The 22,251-nt window shown below is 34.7% G+C and overlaps 1 protein-coding gene across 1 annotated transcript in view; it reads left to right on the forward strand.

The window, feature by feature from the left end:
* cracr2aa (calcium release activated channel regulator 2Aa) overlaps positions 1–22,251 on the forward strand; it is a 198,086-nt gene that overhangs the window by 72,092 nt on the left and 103,743 nt on the right. Inside the window, exon 2 of the mRNA XM_039760762.1 lies at positions 10,984–11,052. The gene's annotated coding sequence lies outside the window, so the exon portion shown is untranslated. The remainder of the gene's footprint in view (positions 1–10,983; positions 11,053–22,251) is intronic.

Below are 22,251 nucleotides of genomic sequence, written 5' to 3' on the forward strand. Positions count from 1 at the left end.
TTTATTATTACTATTTTCTTGATTCCTTTAGTCTCTAAATCAAATTGTGTGCAATCCACATTGGTTTCATACACTAATAGTTTTATCCTTAATAATAATAGGAATAACATGTTCAAATTTTTTTTTCTTTTTTAAAATGCTCTTAAATGTATACTATGTCCAAAAATGATATATTTTTGTCTACCCCATATAGTTTGTAGTGATAGTTAAGAAAATTTTTGAATCTCATATTCTCAAGTAGAACAAGAGAAAAAGTTTTGATACTATAGACCTAAAGGCAACCCATGCTGCACAATGGTAACAGATATGAAAAATGTCAATGAATTAAAAAGAAAAAAAATTCTCATGTTACTCACTCATATGTCATAATCTACAGTATATGTCCATTATCCATTCATATGCTCAAAATGTGCAAAATGCATGCATTTTTTGCTAATGTATTATTAACAGTGTGAATGGCAGTGTTCATCATAAACAGGAAAAAGAGTATTTCCATAATTCTGTGCTTTTAAATGGAAGACTTGCCACTCCCACTCATTCATTGCTCAAGAATCCTGTCTTTAATTGAAAAGCTCAGAATTACAGAAATGTGTTTTCCTGAATACTTAAAATCCTACCTTTCCCAGAAGTAACTGTTTCTTATAGCAAAGAGAAGGCCATTGTTTAAAAACAAATGCAGTTTGAATGAAGACACATGGAAAACTCTGCCAGAAGAAGGTTCTTTGGTCTGATGAGACCAAAATTGAGCTTTTTGGACATGAGACTAAACAATATGTTTAGCGTAAGTCAAATACTGCATATTTTCAAAACAAATGAACAGAGTTTGAGCAGTTTTACAAAAGAAAATGTGCAAAGATCATGGCTGCCAAAGGTGCATCTACAAAATACTAACTTGAAATGGTGTGAACACTTATGTGATCAAATATTGTGTGTTTTATACTTTTAATTAATTTAGACCACTTTGACATTAAAATGTCTTTTTCTGTTGATCAGTGATTAAAAAATAAATGCATCTACTATAAGATGGTATTTTGCTTTTCATGGGCACTGTTTGATCAAATTGAGGTTGTTAATAATACTAATAGGATGGCATATGGTGGTTTAGAGGTAGTATTGTGGACTTGCAGTTAGGAGACCAGGGTTTGTGTTGTAGTTCCTTCCTGTGTGCAGTTTGCATGTTCTCCCCATGTCTGCATGGTTTTCCTCCAGTTTCCTTCCATGGAATTGGCACCATCATCCCTCATGGCCCTGTTCAGGACTAAGCGGGTTAGAAAATGACTACATAGTGATCCCTGACACTGTAAACAATGATAATTCCAGCAGAATACCACAAATGTTTGACACTGAGTTCATTTTTAGTGACATATTCATTGCAAGTTCCTGTTATAGATAAGCTGAGATAACTTGACATAAATGCCTTTTATTCCAAATACCACTGTAGGAAAAGGAGAAAGAATTTGAATAGATTTAATAATAGTCAAAACAATTGCTGCATTTATTTCAAATCAATATAAACATATTTTTTGCCTCAAGCCTTGAATTTAAAAATAAATAAATAAATAATGAGGTTAATAGGGCCTCAAAATAATAACAAAATAAAGCAGTCCAGGCCAAAAATCGAAAGATAACAATAGTTTTATTTATATTGGACATTTAAAGAAGGCTTGCACCTTAAAGTCACATTTTCAAGAATCTGCACAAAATAAACTGTCTTTGTTTTGTAGCAAATATGTTTCCAAAAGAAGCCAAAAAGTTCAAAGTAATCACATAATCAAAAATCCAGAGTTGTAAGCAAAGCACAAGTTAAATGTGTTTGTTTGGTTATATTCCAAAATTAGAAAGAGAGTTGTGATATGACATGAAATGCAAAGGAAATCATGTGATGGCATCTAGTATAGAAACATTAAGAAAGATGGCTGCATCCACCCAAAAAAAAAACACAAAATAGTGACACCCACAAACAATTAAAATAATTTATTAAGATTGAATAAAACACAATGAAACAAATAGACATACACTTAGTTAAAATCTGTAATCCTGTGAGACGATAAAATTATCGTCCCAATTAATTGAGAAGAAAATGCTGTACATACCTGTGGTCTTAGGTAAAATTCAGCTTTGGCCGGTAAAAAACTTTGCATGCTAATGATGATACTGTCACCTCAGCTTTAGCACACTCCTGCCTGATGGAAATTGTAGTCCTTTTGTTGGTGCAAAATTTTGTGAAAATTGGTTTGTCTGTTTTTGTAAGATTAGTCAACCAAAAAAAAAAAAAAAAAAACGATATCCAAATGACTTAAAATTGTATTTGTATAGACTACTAATTATTGATGATATATCTGATCTGGAGAATGCAATGTTTACAAACTGTGAAAAGTTGATAAGTAAAAGTTAAATCAGTGTCAAAAGTAACACTCAGATTTTGAGTAGATATAGCCAAAGTAAATCTCTAGTACTTTGAGTTGTGAATTGTCAGTTTTATCCTTACTATATGTGGAATTATCTGCCAGTAAAAGATGTTTCTTAATTTGCTTTAAGTTTAAATGATTTTCAGTCATTCTCTTTTTCACCTCACTAGAACACCCAAAGATATAATTAAAGACGTATTTTCAATTGATAAACACAGCACTTTTTTATCCATATGTGAATACAAATAAAATTACTACTAATAGCATCATATCATGAAGGAATATTTCAGATAAAATGAAATACAGTAAATAAATACGCAAATATATAAAACTATTGCGAAATGTCACAAAAAATAAATAACAAGATATGTGAACACAAATAACTAAATGTGTCATGAAATGTGTCTTTTGTTGCTTATTTTTTTAATGTAGTCTTTTAATTATTTATTCATTTATTTATTTAAATGATATGATTCACTGCATGAAATACATCTTGAAATACAAACCATCATTTTCACCCTTTACAGATAAGAGGGTGGGCTCTAAGGAATACTGTTTTTTGATTGGTGAATCATCAGTACAGATGCTGTACATCTTCTGCCGTCAAGTGCCACATTCATACTTCAGATGCAGACCCCTGAGAGGACACTGAATTCAGAGCTTTTTGAATTAAAGTAGCCGCTTCCCACATTAATTCTGGACATCTTTCTGTTACATTCAATTCTGCCATGGATGTGCACAACTTTCAGAGTATGTCTTCGTTGTGCTTTCTTCAAAACTTTTTTGTAAAGGAAAATATGGTAAATTTGAAATTTGCCTTCTAATTATTAAAACAAAGTCCTATATATATTTGATTTCTTTAATTAAAGGTCTAGCAATGCACATTTTAAAGATCAGTAGACATTGCCCATTCATTAAAGAAGTAATTACAGTATGTTAAATATGGGCTACATAGCTACAACTAATGTGTGATGCATACTGTAACAAGCCTGCTAGAACTGAGCTTAAGATTTGTAGGTAAAAAGCTCAGTTAAACTCTACAAAGAATGTGGATTAAAGACCACATGGTTTGTAAAAGGATGATGTACATTTCCTTGATTTTAAATTTAATATTTTACTTCAAATTCTAACAGAATGTAAAATCACCTTACCTTTTTTGAGATACTTAAACTTTACCAGTAACCACTGTAAGAAGACAGGAAACCAAGAACATTAGGTGTCCATCCCATATAATTGAAAAATTAGGCAATTGGTGTAACAAAACGAGTAGTTTTATGATACATGAACTGACTTGTATACAAAGAAATAGTGGTTTTATAGAAGGTAGGCAGAAAGAGGTGTGCTTAGAGTGTTGAAACTGGAAGTGAGGTCAGGCAAAGATCTACAGAAGAAGATGAAAAGGTGTTAGTGAGCACTGCCAACCCTCGGTCTGCTATTTAGTCAAGCCCATTGACTGCCTCCCATGCGTGTGTGTGACACCACATTAAGTCTGCCTCCTTGCATTCTAATTATGGGTTAACAGACAAAAATATATCTCTAGACAATGCCCAAAAGTTACAGAATGGAGTCTTTTTTTTTCTTTTCTTTTCTTTTTTTCTAAAGACAAGTTTGTATATGTAAACAGGTTTATGTCTAGGGAAAAACCTTAACTAGGGCTAGTTATTGTTTTAATTACTGGATTGTTATTAGGCAGCAATTTTAAAATACTTTGAAATGACTAAGTCAGTTTTTCATCTTAGGCATTATTATGTGACAAATCAGTGAAGCAGATCACGGCTGTTTTAATATGTGGGCACTGGCCGGGGGCCCCAGGAGCATAGGGTCTCATGATGTTTCTGATGCCTATGTATGTTTCTGTTTTGTTATCAAAAGAGGGTCACCAGCATTCTGCTCTGCCTGTGGGCTTATGTTGCTGCTGAGTCGGCTCTGAGATACTCCTAGTGCAAAACCTGACTTTATATATGGATTGACTTACAATGTAACTCTTTATTGTAATACACTCTGACTGAATAAGAAAAAATGATTTAGTAGTGTTAAGCAAAAAAAGAATCCTAAATTATGTTAAATGAAATTTTCAATCTCTGATTTTCACCAGTGAGAAATCAAAAATGTGTTATTATGGCAGCAGGAAAATTTATTTAACTCCTGTAATACTGAGGTGTTTTCAGGTAGATGCATTTTAAGGTAATACAATTATTCATAATGGAAACAGGTATCAAAATACTTTTCTGCACTCCTCTGAGATCCTTTTTAATGGTTGACAAATGAATGCTGCTAGGTTATAATTAAATGGGATTATACTGTTTTACAGCTAAATGTATTTTTGTTAGATAGTGAATGCAGTTCTCATTTGTGAAAGTTACCTGAATTAATTAGATTAGTGGATGTGACACAGTCGGCCTTAGATGCATTGTAGACAGTACATGGTGATGTTTTTATGTCTTCAAATGTCACCCCTTTAAAATCCATTTAATTTTCTGCATTTGAATAAAAGCATCATGAATTCTAGATGCATTATCTTTTTCTTTTCAGGGTTTTCTTTTGCCTGTCTCTCTTATCACAACAGAGAAATATGATAGCAAAATGTAAGCCATCACACATTTGAAAGCATTACTAATTAATGTTCAATGTGGACCTTCTAATAGCATATTTCTTTTGTATAATTTTAAGTATGCTAAAAAGGTTTATGATGAAAGCTCAAAAGGATTTCTCCTTTTCACACATGAAATGCACCTTCACCTTCTTATTTCCGTAAATTAACAAATTTGTTGTCCTGTGTATTTATTAAATTAGATATTGTTTAATTAAGCTAATTAAAATAAATAAGAATTCAGAAGTCCCATTTCTCTTAAAATGCTTATGTTCTCCACCATACTGCAAACACAATAAAAAGGTTTCATTTTTTCTGAAATATGAAGTTTGTTTATTATACTGTAAAATTCTTCCTGATTCATGAAACATTGAAAGCACCACCACTGCTTGGCACCATGATCGGCAAGTATCACTAATTTGTGACAGATATCTTTCTCTTGGGTGGGGGTCGAATTTTGCTTTGATTTGTTAAATTTGTCTTCACTGTATGGAATGTTATCTGTTTCTAATTTAAATCAATAACAATAAAAAAATTGTGATAAATGCAACGCATATTTTGATACCCATTCCTTCATTTTCCTTTTTTGACTTGCATATTTGTCCCATATAGTTTGCAGTGTTGGCCGAGAAAAAAATTTTATCTCGTTTTTCAGGCAGAACAAGAGAAAATAGTTTATGATAAAATGGAACATGGTGGTGACTTTTCTGTCCAACAGCAAACAATGTGAAAATGTCCATGAAAAATAGTAAAAAAAAGCTCTTATGTAACTTGTGTTGCATAATCCATATGCATCTTATTGCATATTCTGCACATTTTGAGCATATGATGGATTTTTTGCTAAAATATTATTAATACTTCAGGATAACTCGACATACAAGATAAACTAGAGAGACACATTTTTACAGTACAGAGCATCTGAACTGTAGATCTGTCTCTCCCCTTCATTTATTGTTCAAGAGTCTTCAATTCAAACACACAATATTATGGTAATGAATCTTTTCTGTTTATCTTGTGTGCCGAGTTTTCCAGAAGTAACAATTAATAATTATTCTAGCAAAAAATGCATAAATTTTTCACATTTTGAGCATGTGAATTGATAATGGACATGTGGATTATATAAGACAAGTTACATGAGACCTTATTTTCTTTTTGTCATGGACATTTTTCACATCGTTTGCTGTTGGACAGGATAGGTCACCATTATTTTACATTATGTCATTGTAATAAGTTTAATGTGTAACTGTGCTCTGTACAAAAAATATTTTATAAATCTGCTTCTTCTCACATGTACAACTAACACAAGGTCAGATTTAGCACAAAGGGGCTCAAAATTTAGAACTGCCAGGCAAACATTAGAAGACAAGAAAAGGACAACTACGAAAGTGGGCATTGTACCATTTCTGTGTGACAGAGTCAGCATGGCATTGGATCTTCTTTACCTTGTTTGGAATGGTATGATTTACCTAAGTGGGGGCCTGTACATGGAGAAAGGGTATTATAAAACCTTGGAACATTGCCTGGCACATCTTTGAATCCAAAGGACGGATGAGAGATAACTACATCATCCAATCATAAAAATCCTTCTAGCTCAGTGACGAAAATGGCAGACTCTACACGAGGTTTTGTCAAGGGTCTGTTATGCCACATAAACTGTCATTAAAGAAAGCTAAGTTATTTTCTCTAATGTGATTTCTTACCGCTGTATCGCTAAGGGATGGATATCGCTTCTTTATAATGTCTATTTAGGTTCGGGTAACTTAAGACTCCACAATTGCAAACGAACGTATTTCCAGGAAGCTAGCGCCTCTTAGAGGAAAGCAATCATAAACTGCTTCCTTTCATTCTGCACGAAATCATGAGATTTTCTGTTACCACTACAAATTACATGGGGTAAGTAACATATAATATCAAAAATATTATTTTTGAGTGGCGCATTCCTTTAAGGATTTTCAACGCATGATCATGACGCCTAACAGTGACCATTTGTTTTTTATTTTAAATATCTAATTAATCCACTTAACTGTAGCAGGGCCTAAAATTACTAATTATTAATAATAACATGTACTGATGTCTCCAGCTTACTTTGTTTCCAGCATTACCTTTACTTCCTAGCCACTCATTATGAAATGATTGCTCATCCAGTTGCACAGATTGCACCTAAAATAAAGTTCAGAGTTCATAAGCAGTGGTAGAAGTCTGCAGCTGTGACATATCTGAGTTCCATATTCACATCCTTCTAGATGGTTGGTGTTTCATCAAATGTATTTACTTTCAGCTTCATTTTGATTATCAGTAAAAGAAAAAAATGACTAAGGATAATGTCATCTGAATACTGTGGATTTGCTATTACATATGTTTTTTTAAGCCAAACCGTTTTAATTCAAACTGTGTTCCTCTTTATTTTTACAGTATTCTTTTAATTTTTTTGAGTAGCATGGTCCAATCACAATCTCAAGATAAAGGATTTAATTCAGGTCTGTCAGAATAACAAGTAAAATACATGTAAGAAAAATATAGCAATGCAAGAAAGTTTAAAATAAAACAGGTGTACAACTTCTGTAATGCATTTCAAGATGCATTATATGTCACCTTCAAGTTATGAGTCATGGACCCACACACCCATGATAAAATGCTAAATATAAACACTTCATCTTAAGAAGAAATACTTTGAGATGGAAGGTCAATTTGTCATGTGCTGTTTAATTTTGTATTCAAATTTATATTATGCACTTTTAAAATACATTGTAGATCTTCTTGCAGTATAGCAGTGAGATTTTTTTTTTAAGTATTTTCCATTATGTAATTTAGTAGAAGTCTTATGTTTGAACAACATATTTAAATTTGAATATTTCTTTAAAATTGTTTAGTACAAAAAGCAGTCCTGTTTGTTGCTGAGCAACAAGATTAATTTAATGTCAGCAGCACAGCAAAATCATTGGTTGAGGAATGCTGTGAGATAGTTTTTCATCATTCCTGATTAATTGTGAGATACAAGACTCCAGTTTAATATTTATATTTCTTACCATTCTTGAAGAGTTTAGTTATTTTAATTTGTCAGATTTTCTTATTCAGTACAAAGAGCCCATTAGCTATGCAGTTTGATGTATGGTACTTTGTCTTGTTCTTTATTCTTTTGTATTTACAATTGTAATGAATAAAATCTAAAACATATGACCTATTACTTATATTTTAAATAATGATGAAGGTTGTGGTATTACGGGACAGATTCCCTGCCCATGGGGCCCTAGGCCTGAGAGGATATCGGGCCAACTTTTCTTTTTACATTATTCATCTAAATGTATATATTTATTTGTATTTATAGGACATTAAACACAATCTAGTAACTTCATTCTAGCTGATTAGATAGTACATACCATGTAACTTACACAACAATAATTTGTGCTGGTTTTAACAAGCTTTACATGAAGAGCTGGCAACTGGAGAAATAACAGTAGCCTAAATATGTTTTGCCAGAATATATGGAGAACGGGCACTATTAAGTAAAACTACATACCTTCTTAACATATAATCTTTTTTTGCCATGTTAAGTAATTATCTTAGGTACAATTTTTTTGATCATGAAAGTAATACTAGGTGAAATTCCAGATTGGATTGCTCTTGCCTTTGTTTAAGTTGAGAAAACACTAAGAAAGATTACCAACAATGCATCTGTTATTAGAAATAAGTAAAGAGTAAGGTTTCATATAAAACCTTTGACAGCAAGTAAAAAATTAAAAGAAAGATATAGCAATGATATAGCAAGTTTATAATAAGTGAGGTGAATATTCTTAATATGGAAATGTAAGCATCAATCATAGAAAAGATTCTTTGATACATGTACTGTTTGACAAACTTTAAAATATTGCATTGTAGAAAAATGCATACAGAAAACATCGATACATGCTTAACTTATTTAGCTTCATTTGTGTTTTCTCTTCTTCCCTCATCCACTATAATCAACATTATATTTTTTGTTTTATATGATTATATTTTTAGTTACATTTATTAAGCTAACACTTAAAATAACAGAGAAATATCAATAGTGCTATTGCTGATTGTGACATAAGAGGAAAGGTATTGGGCCCTCTTGTAGTGATCCTCCACATCCAAAAAGAATGTTTGGGAGGTAGCAGGAAAAGTTATTGGTTGACAAAAAAACCAAGTGATGGTTACACAAAAGGGGATAAAGGGGAAAAACAAAAGTTGTCTCTCTTGGATCTAATAAATGAATCTTGAGTCCCTATACCCTGCTGAGGGTGGCTCAGCCATTACACGTCATAAGTGTCATCAATAGACTGAGTTTCTTACCTTTTTATCTTCCTTCCTCTTTCTCATTCTAGCATTACCATGACCTCTTCCTGTAGCTGAGCCTTCACTCTAATTCACATTCTGACTCTAGTCTCTATATTACTTCTGGTTGGACACAACATGTTTTTTATCCAAAATAGTATTTTGTTGTTTAAAGAAGATTTGGCAAATCAATTCTAATGCATTTCACATGTAATGTTAGTGAATTTTGAAGTGACTGCTTAGACCAGGGGTCCTTAATCACTGTCCTAGAGGGCTGCAGTGGCTACAGGTTTTCATTCTAGTCAGTGTCCAAATTAGAACTCAGTCCTTGCTGATGATGAAAGTTGGTGTTTAACTCTATGCCTTGTTAGTGCCTTTATTCATCAAAGACAAATTTTAGTTACTTTGTAGATCAGAGGTCCTCAGTTACAGTCCTGGAGGTCTGCTATGGCTGCAGGATTTCACTTTAACCAATTTCTTAATTAGAACCCTTTTATTTACTTCTAAAGCAATACGTCTTTTGGGCTTAATTTTAGTTCTTTTGCCTGTTACCATTCAGAACCCTTAATTGCCAATTTTAGATTTTAGCAGCTGCATTTAAGTTTTAATAGTTGCCTGCTTTCTTAATCAGACGTTAGTTAATAATGAGATGCAGATAACCAATAAACCAACAGCTCTCCAGCTAAAATGCTTACCATTAAGTATCTGTGATAAAAAAAAAATGTTTAGAAATTAATGAGAGGGGAATTGGAAGGACCATTAAGTTTATACCTATTCTGGACCACAAAACATATGGATAATGTTCTCACAGAAGGTACTCTACAGTGCAATTAAAATTACTCTTGGATGAATGCAAGCATTAACAAGCTAAATAGTTCAATACCAAGTTTCATTATCAGCATGGACTACTTTGTAATTAGGAAACTAGTTGGAATAAAAACCTGCAGCCACAGCGGCCCTCCAGGACTGTGATCAATGACCCCTAGCTTAGACCTTCAGTCTGTTAATTCAGCCTTATTAGGAGTTGGGAGGAACTGTGTAAAGCTCAGTCTATACTGTAGTGTAGTCACACCTATGGTCTGAACTGAGGGATGTGACAGTAGGCACTAGTGAAATGAAAGAGAAGTCAAACAAAAGCCTTTAATTTGAGTATTGACTATTGCTTTGGCTTCAGTAAACCAGCAGAGTTTTCAAAACTAGAGACTTAGTAGGTGAATTGGTTGATTATGAGACCTTTTCTGTTTTTTAACATAACATTCTCAAACATACAAAATCCAATCCAACATCAGAATTGACTATAGCCTATGAAAGAAAAATCAGTCACCGGAAATAATCAATCTTGGATTTGGTGCCAGTCCATCAGAAAGTACTTTGACACACATTAGCACTACCACTCAAATTAGATAGGCACCATGTAGAATCAGTAATTATTCAAACCTGTTTCTGTTTGGGATTTGGAAGTCTCTACAAAAACGTCTACACCAACAAGTAGAGGTCACAAAAACTTGGGAAAGACTAACTAGGATTCAAAGCCAGGAAGTCATATCTGTGCAAGAGCAGAGTTACCCACTGCAGTGCTAAACCATTTTATACACCTTTTTATATGTTCAAATTAGGCTTATATCCTAGTTATGCAACTTGGGGTGTATTTGTTTTTTAACTTTTATCATTTTTGTTTTTATTTATTTTTAGGCATTAGCACCTATGGCATGAGGGTTACCTGTAACTCTGAGACAATGGCTTAGGAATACTTCAACTCATGTAAGTGGTCTGCAAGTCATTATTTCTTTAAAAGCAGAAAGTAGTGCCTGTTTCACGTTATAAAAATCATATCTTTAATGGTGTGCTTTGACTTGCTGTGTTTATTTACACATATTTATTTAGAATAAAAAAGTGTGTGTGTGTCTCTATATATATTTATTCTTTAGTTAAAAATCTACATTGGAAATGTATTGTTACAGCATAACAGTTCACATTAAAATACTAAATGGATAAATATCTGTACAAATCTTTTGTCCTGATGAAGAAAGAAAAAAGTAACAGTAAAGAACAGATACACTTTTCTTCTTTTAATATAGGTTTACTCTCATAATAATAATATTTTGAAACAAGCTCAGACCAAAGACCAATGCAGTTGTAGGGTTCCTGGCAGTCGGCTCAGTTCCTTCACGATTTTGGGAGGCATTTTCCTAGACACAGGCATGAGTGATGTCTTCCATCTGTTTATAGGTGAGCTTCCGTTTTCAGTGCAGTTACCACAGCTTTTGTACTTTTCTCAGTCTTTCACTCCAAAATAAGAACATGCAATTTCCAAATATGTGATCTTTTGCTAGTGCAGTTCAATTTTAAACTAACTTAAAGTAACTGCTGATCATAAATTCACCATCACTAAATGAGGGCACACCATCTCTCCTTCAATGGCCTGCCTAAACTGCTCCATTTGTCTCTCCTTATCTCAGTTTCTTCTTTGTCCACTTAGCTTGCTTACGTTGCTTAAATGCTTCAGCTGTGTCTTTTTATGACCTCAGTTACCCATCCTATGTAAAATAATGTAATGTGGAATAAAGTTCACAGATTATAGCTGCACAAATCTTTGACAGTAGGCCTATGGGTGTACTCTGCTGAGGACAGTTGTCTCATCCAGGGATCTTTCCTACTTTGCTTTCAGTGCTGCAGGGATAGGCCTAATCTTTGTATCATCCTGAATTGAATAAAACATGTTTGAAAGTGTTATGTAGTCTATTTATTGAACAATTCTGTCAGTACTTCATAAACTCTCCTTTTAGAATAACCTTGTCAAAATTAAGGCAATGACACCCTAATCGACCATTAAAAGCTGAGTCAAATTTACAAAATGCATACAGTCCTGAGATCCCTCAGTCAATATAAATGTTTGTGCGTCCATTCTTTTTCTGTACTACCCTATTTTATTTGGAGGATCAGTGCATATCCTGGCAGCATCTGGCATAAAGAAGCAACAAAATCTGAATTCTCGGACAGGACCAGTTTAGCCAGTCAAGTGCCTTTCTTGACAATAAAGTTAAATCGATTTAAGCTTTCTGTGGAAGCTTAGCAATGGTGAAAATTATCTGTCCCCTTCTTTCTGATTTTCATTGCTAGGCTGTCATAGCATTCTGAATTTGGGGAAATGAGATTTTCAGCTTTGCTTTATGTCAATGATGTTATCTTTTTGACCTTACGTTGGTCTAAATTTTTGTGGTTTAAACTCATGTTTGCAAAAAATTATGAAGTTGTTTGTACAGGAATCATTATTTCTAAATCTGAGGTCATGGCTCTCTCCTGGAAAAAGAGTGGTTGTTCCCTAGATTAAAAGTTGGCCCCAATAGTGGGCTTTATTTTCCGTTGGATCTTTTAGAATGAAACCACAGGGGATTGTGAGATTGACTAATGGATTGGTTCAGCTATCTCAACACTATAGCCATTGTGCCAGTCAGTGCTGGTAAATTTTGACAAAGCTCCTTATTTACAAGCAAGTACTGTATATAGAATGTCCATATTCTCACCTATGATCAGAAGCTTCTGGAAGTAACTAAAAGAATGTGACAGAGGATAGAATCACCTTATTGTACTGTTTATGACAAAGTGAGAATGTCCACAATCCAGGAGCAAGTAGAGTGGCACTGGCTCCAGTTTTAAGGGTTTTAGGTAGCTGAAGTGAGGATGGCTTTTTCCCATGTATTTCTTACTTTACTAAGCCACTGGGAAATGCTATGGGGGTGCTGGGGAAGAAAATAAGAAAGCCTGGGTACTGTTTGAAATGCCCAGGACAAAGATTAAAATGAGAAGCAGAGATCTACCCTTTTAATCAATACATAATTTTTTTTTTTTTTTGTTTTTTAGTTGCAGTCTCTATTCGGAAAAACAAATTTAAAATAGTGATTTACCTTGATATTTTATAAAGTCTGAATGATTAGAACTTTAAGATTTAAGCTGTTTTTTGCTCTGTGTTTTTGCATGGTTTTTAAAATTATGTTATGTCTGCTTAACAAATCTTGAACTTAGAATTCATTTTTTATTAGTTCTAATCAAGAAAACTCAAATTATCTAGTGTATAGAGTATGAAAATTGGTACATTATATGAGTTCTAATAAAACAAATTATTGTATAGGAAAATCTCATATACATTACATAGCTCAGTGCAGCATGGTGTTCTGAACTCTGCTGCCTTTCTTGTACAGCTAAAATTGTTATCCTTATGTTAAAACTTACACATTTGGAAGAAAAACATATTTTGATAGTAATATATATATATATATACTGCTCAAAAGAATTAAAGGAACACTTTTTAATCAGAGTATAGCATAAAGTCAATGAAACTTATGGGATATTAATCTGGTCAGTTAAGTAGCAGAGGGGGTTGTTAATCAGTTTCAGCTGCTGTGGTGTTAATGAAATTAACAACAGATGCACTAGAGGGGCAACAATGAGATGACCCCCAAAACAGGAATGGTTTAACAGGTGGAGGCCACTGACATGTTTCCCTCCTCATCTTTTCTGACTGTTTCTTCACTAGTTTTGCATTTGGCTACAGTCAGTGTCACTACTGGTAGCATGAGGTGATACCTGGACCCTACAGAGGTTGCACAGGTAGTCCAACTTCTCCAGGATGGCACATCAATACGTGTCATTGCCAGAAGGTTTGCTGTGTCTCCCTGCACAGTCTCAAAGGCATGGAGGAGATTCTAGGAGACAAGCAATTACTCTAGGAGAGCTGGAGAGGGCCATAGAAGGTCCATAACCCATCAGCAGGACCAGTATCTGCTCCTTTGGGCAAGGAGGAACAGGATGAGCACTGCCAGAGCCCTACAAAATGACCTCCAGCAGGCCACTGGTGTGAATGTCTCTGACCAAACAACCAGAAAGACTTCATGAGGGTGACCCAAGGGCCCCATGTCCTCTAATGGGCCCTGAGCTCACTGCCCAGCAGCATGCAGCTCGATTGGCATTCGCCATAGAATACCAGAATTGGCAGATGCACCACTGGTGCCCTGTGCTTTTTACAGATGAGAGCAGGTTCACCCTGAGCACGTGACAGAAGTGAAAGGGTCTGGAGAAGCCATGAAGAACATTATGCTGCCTGTAACATCATTCAGCATGAGCAGTTTGGTGGTGGGTTAATGATTGTCTGGGGAGGCATATCCATGGAGGGTCACACAGACCGCTACAGGCTTGACAAAGGCACCTTGGCTGCCATTAGGTATCAGGATGAAATCCTTGGACCCATTGTCAGACCCTATGCTGGTACAGTGGCTCCTGGTGCACGACAATTGCTGGCCTCATGTGGTGAGAGTATGCAGGCAGTTCCTGGAGGATGAAGGAATTGATACCATTGACTGGCCACCACACTTTCCTGACCTAAATCCAATAGAACACCTCTGGGACATTATGTTTTGGTCCATCCAATGCCACCAGGTTGCACCTCAGACTGTCCAGGAGCTCAGTGATGCCCTGGTCCAGATCTGGGAGGAGATCCCCCACAACACCATCTGTCATCTCATTAGAAGCATGCACCGACGTTGTCAGGCATGTATACAAGAACACAGGGGCCATACAAAGTGCTGCGTACAATTTGGAGTTGCTGCAATTAAATTTTGGCAAAATGGACTAGCCTGCCACATAAGTTTTTCACTCTGATTTTTGGGGCGTCTTTGAATTCAGGGCTCTGTAGGTTGATCATTTTCATTTCCATCAAACGATGTGGCATCCTTTCATTCCTAACACATTACCCAGTCTATATCAGTATAGATATCCAGGAGGATTTCTTTTTCCCATTGAGATCTGATGTGTTTTCAAAGTATTCCTTTAATTTTTTTGAGCAGTTTATATATATATATTTTTTTTTTTCTGAGCAGAATTGTTTTGCTATTGTGTACAAAAATCGTTATGATCTGCTTATACAATAAGTCTTTTCACATCCTGGGCCTTTTGTCATCACCTCTCATCATAAGTAGTATAGTCTACACTGCTGTTAAAGTGCTGATTTTCACTCAGCACTACTTGTTGAGGTAAAGTATAACGGACCTAATGTGTTCACCTAATGATGTGGAGGGTGCCATTGTCTGCAACCCATAATACAGTATATGATTGAAAAGGTTTAGTTGTCTTTGATTATCAAACTGTACCATCAAACAAATGTTATGTGGTCGGAGTTCTTTTTATGCCATGTATAATGTATTAGTTCTGATATTTACTTACTTATAAGGTGGGGGCTTCAATAAACTGAGTTTACATATTAAACCAATTAAATTTGTTTCTGACATTGCTAGCAGTTGCCACTGCTGTTTGCTGTTAGCCACTTCATATACTATAAAATTTAAGGAACAAAAAAATAAGTCTCTTTCCCAACACATGAACTTTTTTTTCAGGATCAGTGAGTTCCTGTATGATGTGGTCCCAGGCCTCTTTCGTGTGTTGTGTTTCCACTGCACAACAGGAACTGACTGTAAACTTTATGCATAATATGTGACATGCAAAGAAGTGATATGCATAGATAGACACCTTAGCTTGCAAGACTCAATAGCCAGTCTATTAGTTTTGATTGCTTAGGCTTGTACGTGTTTCACACATTTGACTATGTCAATCAATAGGCACTGTGTTAAAGTGACCCTTGCATCTACAGAATATATTTTTTTTACTACAAATTAGTGATTCTTCTGTATGTCAGAAAATAAATGCACCAGCTCTGACCATTTTTCACATACTTTGTATAAAGCAAGAACTGTACAGGAACTTCCTATTCATGACTAACTTAAAACAGACATAGTTTAAAATCTAATTTTACTGAAAGGACTATCAGAAGCAAAGGCCTGCTTATTGTTGTATTCTCTGAATATTTGATGCTTTAAACTAAAAACTATATACCGGTATGTACTATTTAATATTTTATTGTTAGCTCCATACCTGCTAAAATTATTTCCATATCTCCTCTAGGCTACAGTCTCATGACATGAAAGCAAATACTCTCTAGAATAGTATAGGTCTCCTTAGGTGACTGTTTTTGAGATTTTTTGATGGATTTCTTGATTAATGATTTTAAAATGAAAAGGTCTCTTACTCATGCTCCAAGTTCTTTTTTTATAACCTCAAATATTTGTAGAGTTAATCATTTCAATTTATTTTTGTACAGTTCTAGTCACTGAAAACAGTCATAGAGTGCTTAGATAGATTCACAAATATAAATAAGTAACAGAGTATTTCTACTTGCATATCCAGTAAATAGTTATAAACTGTTCCCCAATTATCACAGGAGTTGAAAAAATTAGTAAATGCAACAAAAATCATGTGAATAGAATATATTCCAAGTTGACAATATAGAAGAGGAAAATAATATTGGAGAAAACTCAACCCAGCTTGGTACAGTCCTGTGGAATAAGCACATTTGCGGTCTAACTTAGGTTATATTCTGAAAACCGCTGATATAAGTCAAGGAATGTTATACCCCAAATGTATATTGTACTAGTAAGACTACATCTAGTAAAGTTTGCAGTTTTGGTCACCACACCACTGATAAAGACAAAACAGCACTAGAGGCTGTGCAGATTGGTGCAGCAAAATACGTGTTGGGAATAGAGGGCATGTCTTACCGTTGAGAGATGTACTCAGCTGTGTGAGGAATGTAATCCATGTCTTTAAAAATCTCTTAAGACATTAGTAAAGTTAATATGCAAGAACTATTTCATTTTAACTGTGAATCTCATACTTAATGACCATGGTAGATATTAAGGGAAAGTGTCATTAAGACTGAACTTGGGAGGCACCTCTTTACACAGAGAGTCACTGAAATCTGGAACAGTCTTGCAGCATTACTAGGGGTAGTATTTTGTCCCCCTAGGGGGGTACTAACAGGATATTTTGGCATGTACAAAGTACAGTGAAATTTATACTTTCATGTCAACATGCAACATTCTGCCCCTCCTCAGCACTATGATAAACAAGACTGTAGGAAAATATAAATTTTAATTACAAGAATTCACAAATATGCTTACTCGATGTCCTTCTTACACCTATTTCTATATTCCACTCTTGTCATAGTGATGACATTTGGTTCATGAGTATGAACCAATCCTAAGAGACACCAGCAATGATGTATAAAAGTCTGTGAGTTACTCTGCGGGTAGCACATTGATATCACTAAACAAATATACTGTACTGAGTCATTCCATTCATCCATTGTCCAACCCTCTATATCCTATCTACAGGGTCATGGGGGTCTGCTGGAGCCAATCCCAGCCAACACAGTGCGCAAGGCAGGAAACAAACCATGCGCAAAGCATAGACACACACACACACACACACACACACACACACCAAGCATTTAGAATTTAGGATCGCTAATGCACCTAACCTACATGTCTTCGGAGTGTGGGAGGAAACCGGAGCGCCTGCAAGAACATGCAAACTCCACGCAGGGAGGACCTGGGAAGCAAACTGGAGTCTCCTAACTGTGAGGCAGCAGCGCTACCCACTACGCCACCGTGCCGCCCACTGAGTCATTCTTCTGAAACAAAACAATGACAACTTTTAATAATTATCTGGATGAGATGCTTTTTGGGACAACTTTACAATTAATTAACCAAAGAGCTTGAGGGAATGAATGGTCTGCTCTCATTTGTTAAATGTCTTATATTCGTATAGGCCAGTTGCCATGTACAATTTATTTTGCATGTATAAATGGCCCTGTAATACAATAGTCTGGTGCAGTAGCTCACCATTGATGCCAAAACACTCTGATATTTCATTGCATGCCAAGAAATGATTGACTGATTAAGGTGGAAGTGGGCAGGATTTCGTAAAAAAGATTAGGATAAAGATCAACTGATTTTTTTTTTTTTTTTGCAGTTTAACCTGCCTACTTAATCAGCAGCTCTAGTAGTGCACTTATACCAAAGAAATTATTCTATCTAGAATTAAATGATGAGATAAATATGGAAGCATTCACTATAACATCAGAACATTTGCAAGTTTAGTTGACCTATGACTAGAGAATCTATCATTTTTAATTGTCTCCCTTCTCCTTAGAATCTTTAGTAGGGCTTGTGATTGCTGTGTCCACTTTGGAATGAACGTCACATTAATAGCTTCTTTTAACTAAAGTGTATAGAAGCTATGTTTAGCTCTGCCACTGAGAAGGAGAATTCTGGTAACTAATGTCAAAAGACATGTTATATGGTCATAATTCTCATCTCTGGTAATAACCCATACAGCACAATTGCAGGCTGGAAATTTAGCATTGCACTAGTTAATTCTACTGTGATAATGCAACATTTAATGTTTCTAAAGATTTTGTACAGAGGAAACATACATTTTTTTTCCCTATGTTATTTGGAAAAATCATTCATTAGTGCAGTTATTTGAGTACTAAAAAGAGATTATTGTCAAATAAAATGTTTTATGTGCAGTTTTCCCCATATTACAGTTCAGGCTGCTTGTGTTTAATGTGAGCATTATCTTATAGCTGTCTATAGAATTTACAACCTGTTTTTCTCACATATATGAACAATTAGTTAAAACTCATTCTAAGTTTTAATTTGTTGAAAAGATTAAATACATAATTGCAAAAAACTGCATTCAATCTGATCAAGGAGAATAGCTGAAAGGTATGGTGATCCCTGAGGAATATTATATCTAGGTTTGTGCTGTACTGATGCAGTACTGCCTTCATATTTCTGTACAAATTGAAAACAATTTATTTGGTAGGTATGAACTGAATTTCCTAAGAAAACTGTGTGACATATATGGATTTTCTGAACATTTTTAATCCAATGGGTTTAATGTAATTTCCAGCCATGTATAACAGAATGCTTTGGTCAATAATATCAAAATCTGCAAATAAATCTAACAGCAAATGATTTTAGGATTTTCTGCATTAGAGCATATTAGTTTATGCGTTCAATATCATTTTACTTCTGCTTCTGTACTGTTACCAGGCCTCTGTAATATGGGAGATTAACAATGTAACAATTACATTTAAGATTTTAACGTGATGCATTCCTAAGGAAATAAATCAAAATATATTCTTATTTGAGATTAGGTTGTGTTAGTCCATTCCAATCCCTGGCCAGATCCTGCTTTCACCATGTAGGGAAAAGGATGCTGACATTTCTAAAATAATCTACCCATTTTCCACAGACACATAAACTCACCTTATTCCTTTTACTCCAGGCTTTCTTCCTAGGGGAAGGGCTCATAGATTCTAAAGTGTCCCTGTCTTTGATATTGTACCTCATAAAAAGTAAAACAGCGCTTCTAACATTTCTGCACAGGATTATAGCAATTCACCCTTGTGAAACTGGTTACAAATAGGCCAATGCCAAGCCTTCAACACCTGCATTCCCACTGGCCAGTCAGTTCCCACTTTTGTATTTCATCTGGTGGCTGAACAACTGCATACAAAAGTTCTCATCTGATATAGTAGGGTCATAAATGAGCCTGAACAACCACTTGTTTTTAAGTAATATTTTTTTTCTAAGTACATACTTTTATCTGAATATTCTGTTACACCATTGTCATGACACTAATAAAGATGGGTAAAGAAGTGCATTAGGATCTGCAGATTTCAAAGTAAGCTTAGATTAATATTTACCTGTTTCCAGACTTTGTGCCTAAATGAATTAATCAGTCAAAAAGGTCTTCTTGTGGGTGTTTATATCTCCTTAACATTTCACTGTTTGTTTTCTAAAGAATTGAAAAGCATTTTTTTTGCAGCACAGTAACTGCGTTTAGTGCTGCTAGTGCACAGCTGCATGATCCTGGGTTTAGATTCCAGTCCTGCCACTGTCTCTAGTGTTTTAAGATTTGTGTGGCTCTTTCTCTAACATCTAAGAGTAGGTTTGGCTAACTGAAAGCTCTAAATCAACCCTCTATATTCTAGTACCCTGATTACTGCCTTTTTTCATTTTTCTGGTTCCTATGACTTGGAAACTGTTTAAACTGGTTTGATAATGTATGAACGGAAAAGCCTTTTATGGTGACCACTTTCTGAAACAGCTGAGAATATGATGGTACAGTCTTTAATGAAGCACTTATTTTGGGGAACAGGCTACAAAAGGAATGTTAACCTATGGCTGTGTGATTTTCTGCTTCAACTCTTTGACCTCCTCTCCCACTGTCTGATATTTCTAAAATGCGGTGCTTTATTCTCTTTAAATACCTTTTGTACAAATGATCATACTGATATGGAAACAGTTCAGTGATCTTTGAACAATGGTGGATCCAAACCGTTAACACATATGAGGTTAAACAAGCTGTAGTATAGAAAAGAAATGCTAAGAGAAATTCATTAGAAACTCTTGATTCAAAGTTGGCCCTGGATTGGGTACGGTTGTGTGGGTGTGTTAGTGGTCCCTGAGATGAACCAGTGCCTTCTCCAGGGCTGTTTGCTGCCTTGTACTTAGTGTTGTCAGGATAGGCCCTGGTCCGCCTTGATCTGAACTGGATTAAGTGGGAGTGCAGTTTTCCTTTTTCAGAAAAACTTTATCCTTTACATCAAGCACATTGTAAACATCAAAACTTTCATATTGCAAAAAAAAACAGCATTTGGTGACTTTGTAATTGAATCACTTTGTCAGACTTACTTCACTAAATAATTATTATTTAATTATAATTGTTGACAACCTCTCCTCCTCCTCTTCTAGTTTTCTTAAGAAATATAATGTGCATTCAATAGGGATTCATTTTGAGAGATATTGAAACCTTTCTTTTTTACACTTGCGTGGGGGATTGATGTGCATTACAGTATATAATAATAAATGGCCAGAGGAGATATAGTAAATGTGTATAATATTAAATAAGAAATGTAACAGTTATTAACCATATTTTTGTATCTTTGTAATGTTTCAGGTCCATTGTCAGTTGAGCAAGTGATAGTTTGTGACTTTGTTTGTTGGTAATGATTTTGAATAAACCACAATACTGTTTTTTTTTTTTTTTCCCCCAAGGGGACTATTTGTTGACTGTAACTGTTTATAATATAATTAAATAAAAAAGCTTTCAAACCTCTGTGATATAATCTTAATTCATAACTATATTGTAATGCTAATCACTGCTTAAAATTGCATTTTTGTACCACTTTACATTTAAATGTCAATGCAGCAAGGTAGAAGTCTTTAAAAGCCTTCTTCCCTTGTTGATAGCATGTTTTTCTGTAGATGGTATTATTAAACGTTAATGGATTGTCATTTATTTTTTCATTACTGTAATGCATCTGCATTGAAAATGCTGCCTAGCAGGTAGCTAATCGATTAATAAAACCTTTTTCTTTTCACAATGCCACTTGTATACTTATTAAGTGTACAGCACAGAGTTCCTTAAAGACCCCATGCTAAATACTCTGAGTACACAGATACCCTTTAATAAAAGGGGAAAGCAAAATTGCTATTGTATTGCCTCAGCAGTTGAAGTACCTCTCGAAGGCAAAATTCATATCTCTTAAAACTTTAAAACTCCCTGTATGCACACGTGTCAGTGTCATTGCCTTATTGTCAACAACGTCTGCGATGACAAATTTTAAAGACGTGATAGTACAGACAATCTAAATTCTTTATCAGGGTTCTAGTTTGTTGCTCACAAGTGTTTCATAGTGACGACAGATTTAAAGCAATTGAACATTTCTGCCTTTGGTGTGTTTCATGCTTGTGTCTACATTTTGATTATCTTAGATTTCTGAAGAAAAAAAGTGTAGTGTGTGCAACAATAGAATTTGTTGTTCAGCTTATTAAGCATTATTTCATATATTTTAAATACATTGGGGTTGGTTCTCATCTTGTTTCCAATTCTGCCAATATAGGCACCTGCAGTAACCCTGAACTAGATAGACAAGTGCATAGAAGAAGGATGGATCAGTGGACATTTGTCCTATTCAGACTACCCATCCAGGCCTAATAGGAATAGAAAGAGAAAAGAGAAGCATTTTATTAAACATTTTATTTTATTAAACAGAGT

This window comes from Polypterus senegalus, chromosome 8 (genome assembly GCF_016835505.1).
Source record: "Polypterus senegalus isolate Bchr_013 chromosome 8, ASM1683550v1, whole genome shotgun sequence".
NCBI classification, from domain to species: Eukaryota; Metazoa; Chordata; class Cladistia; order Polypteriformes; family Polypteridae; genus Polypterus; species Polypterus senegalus.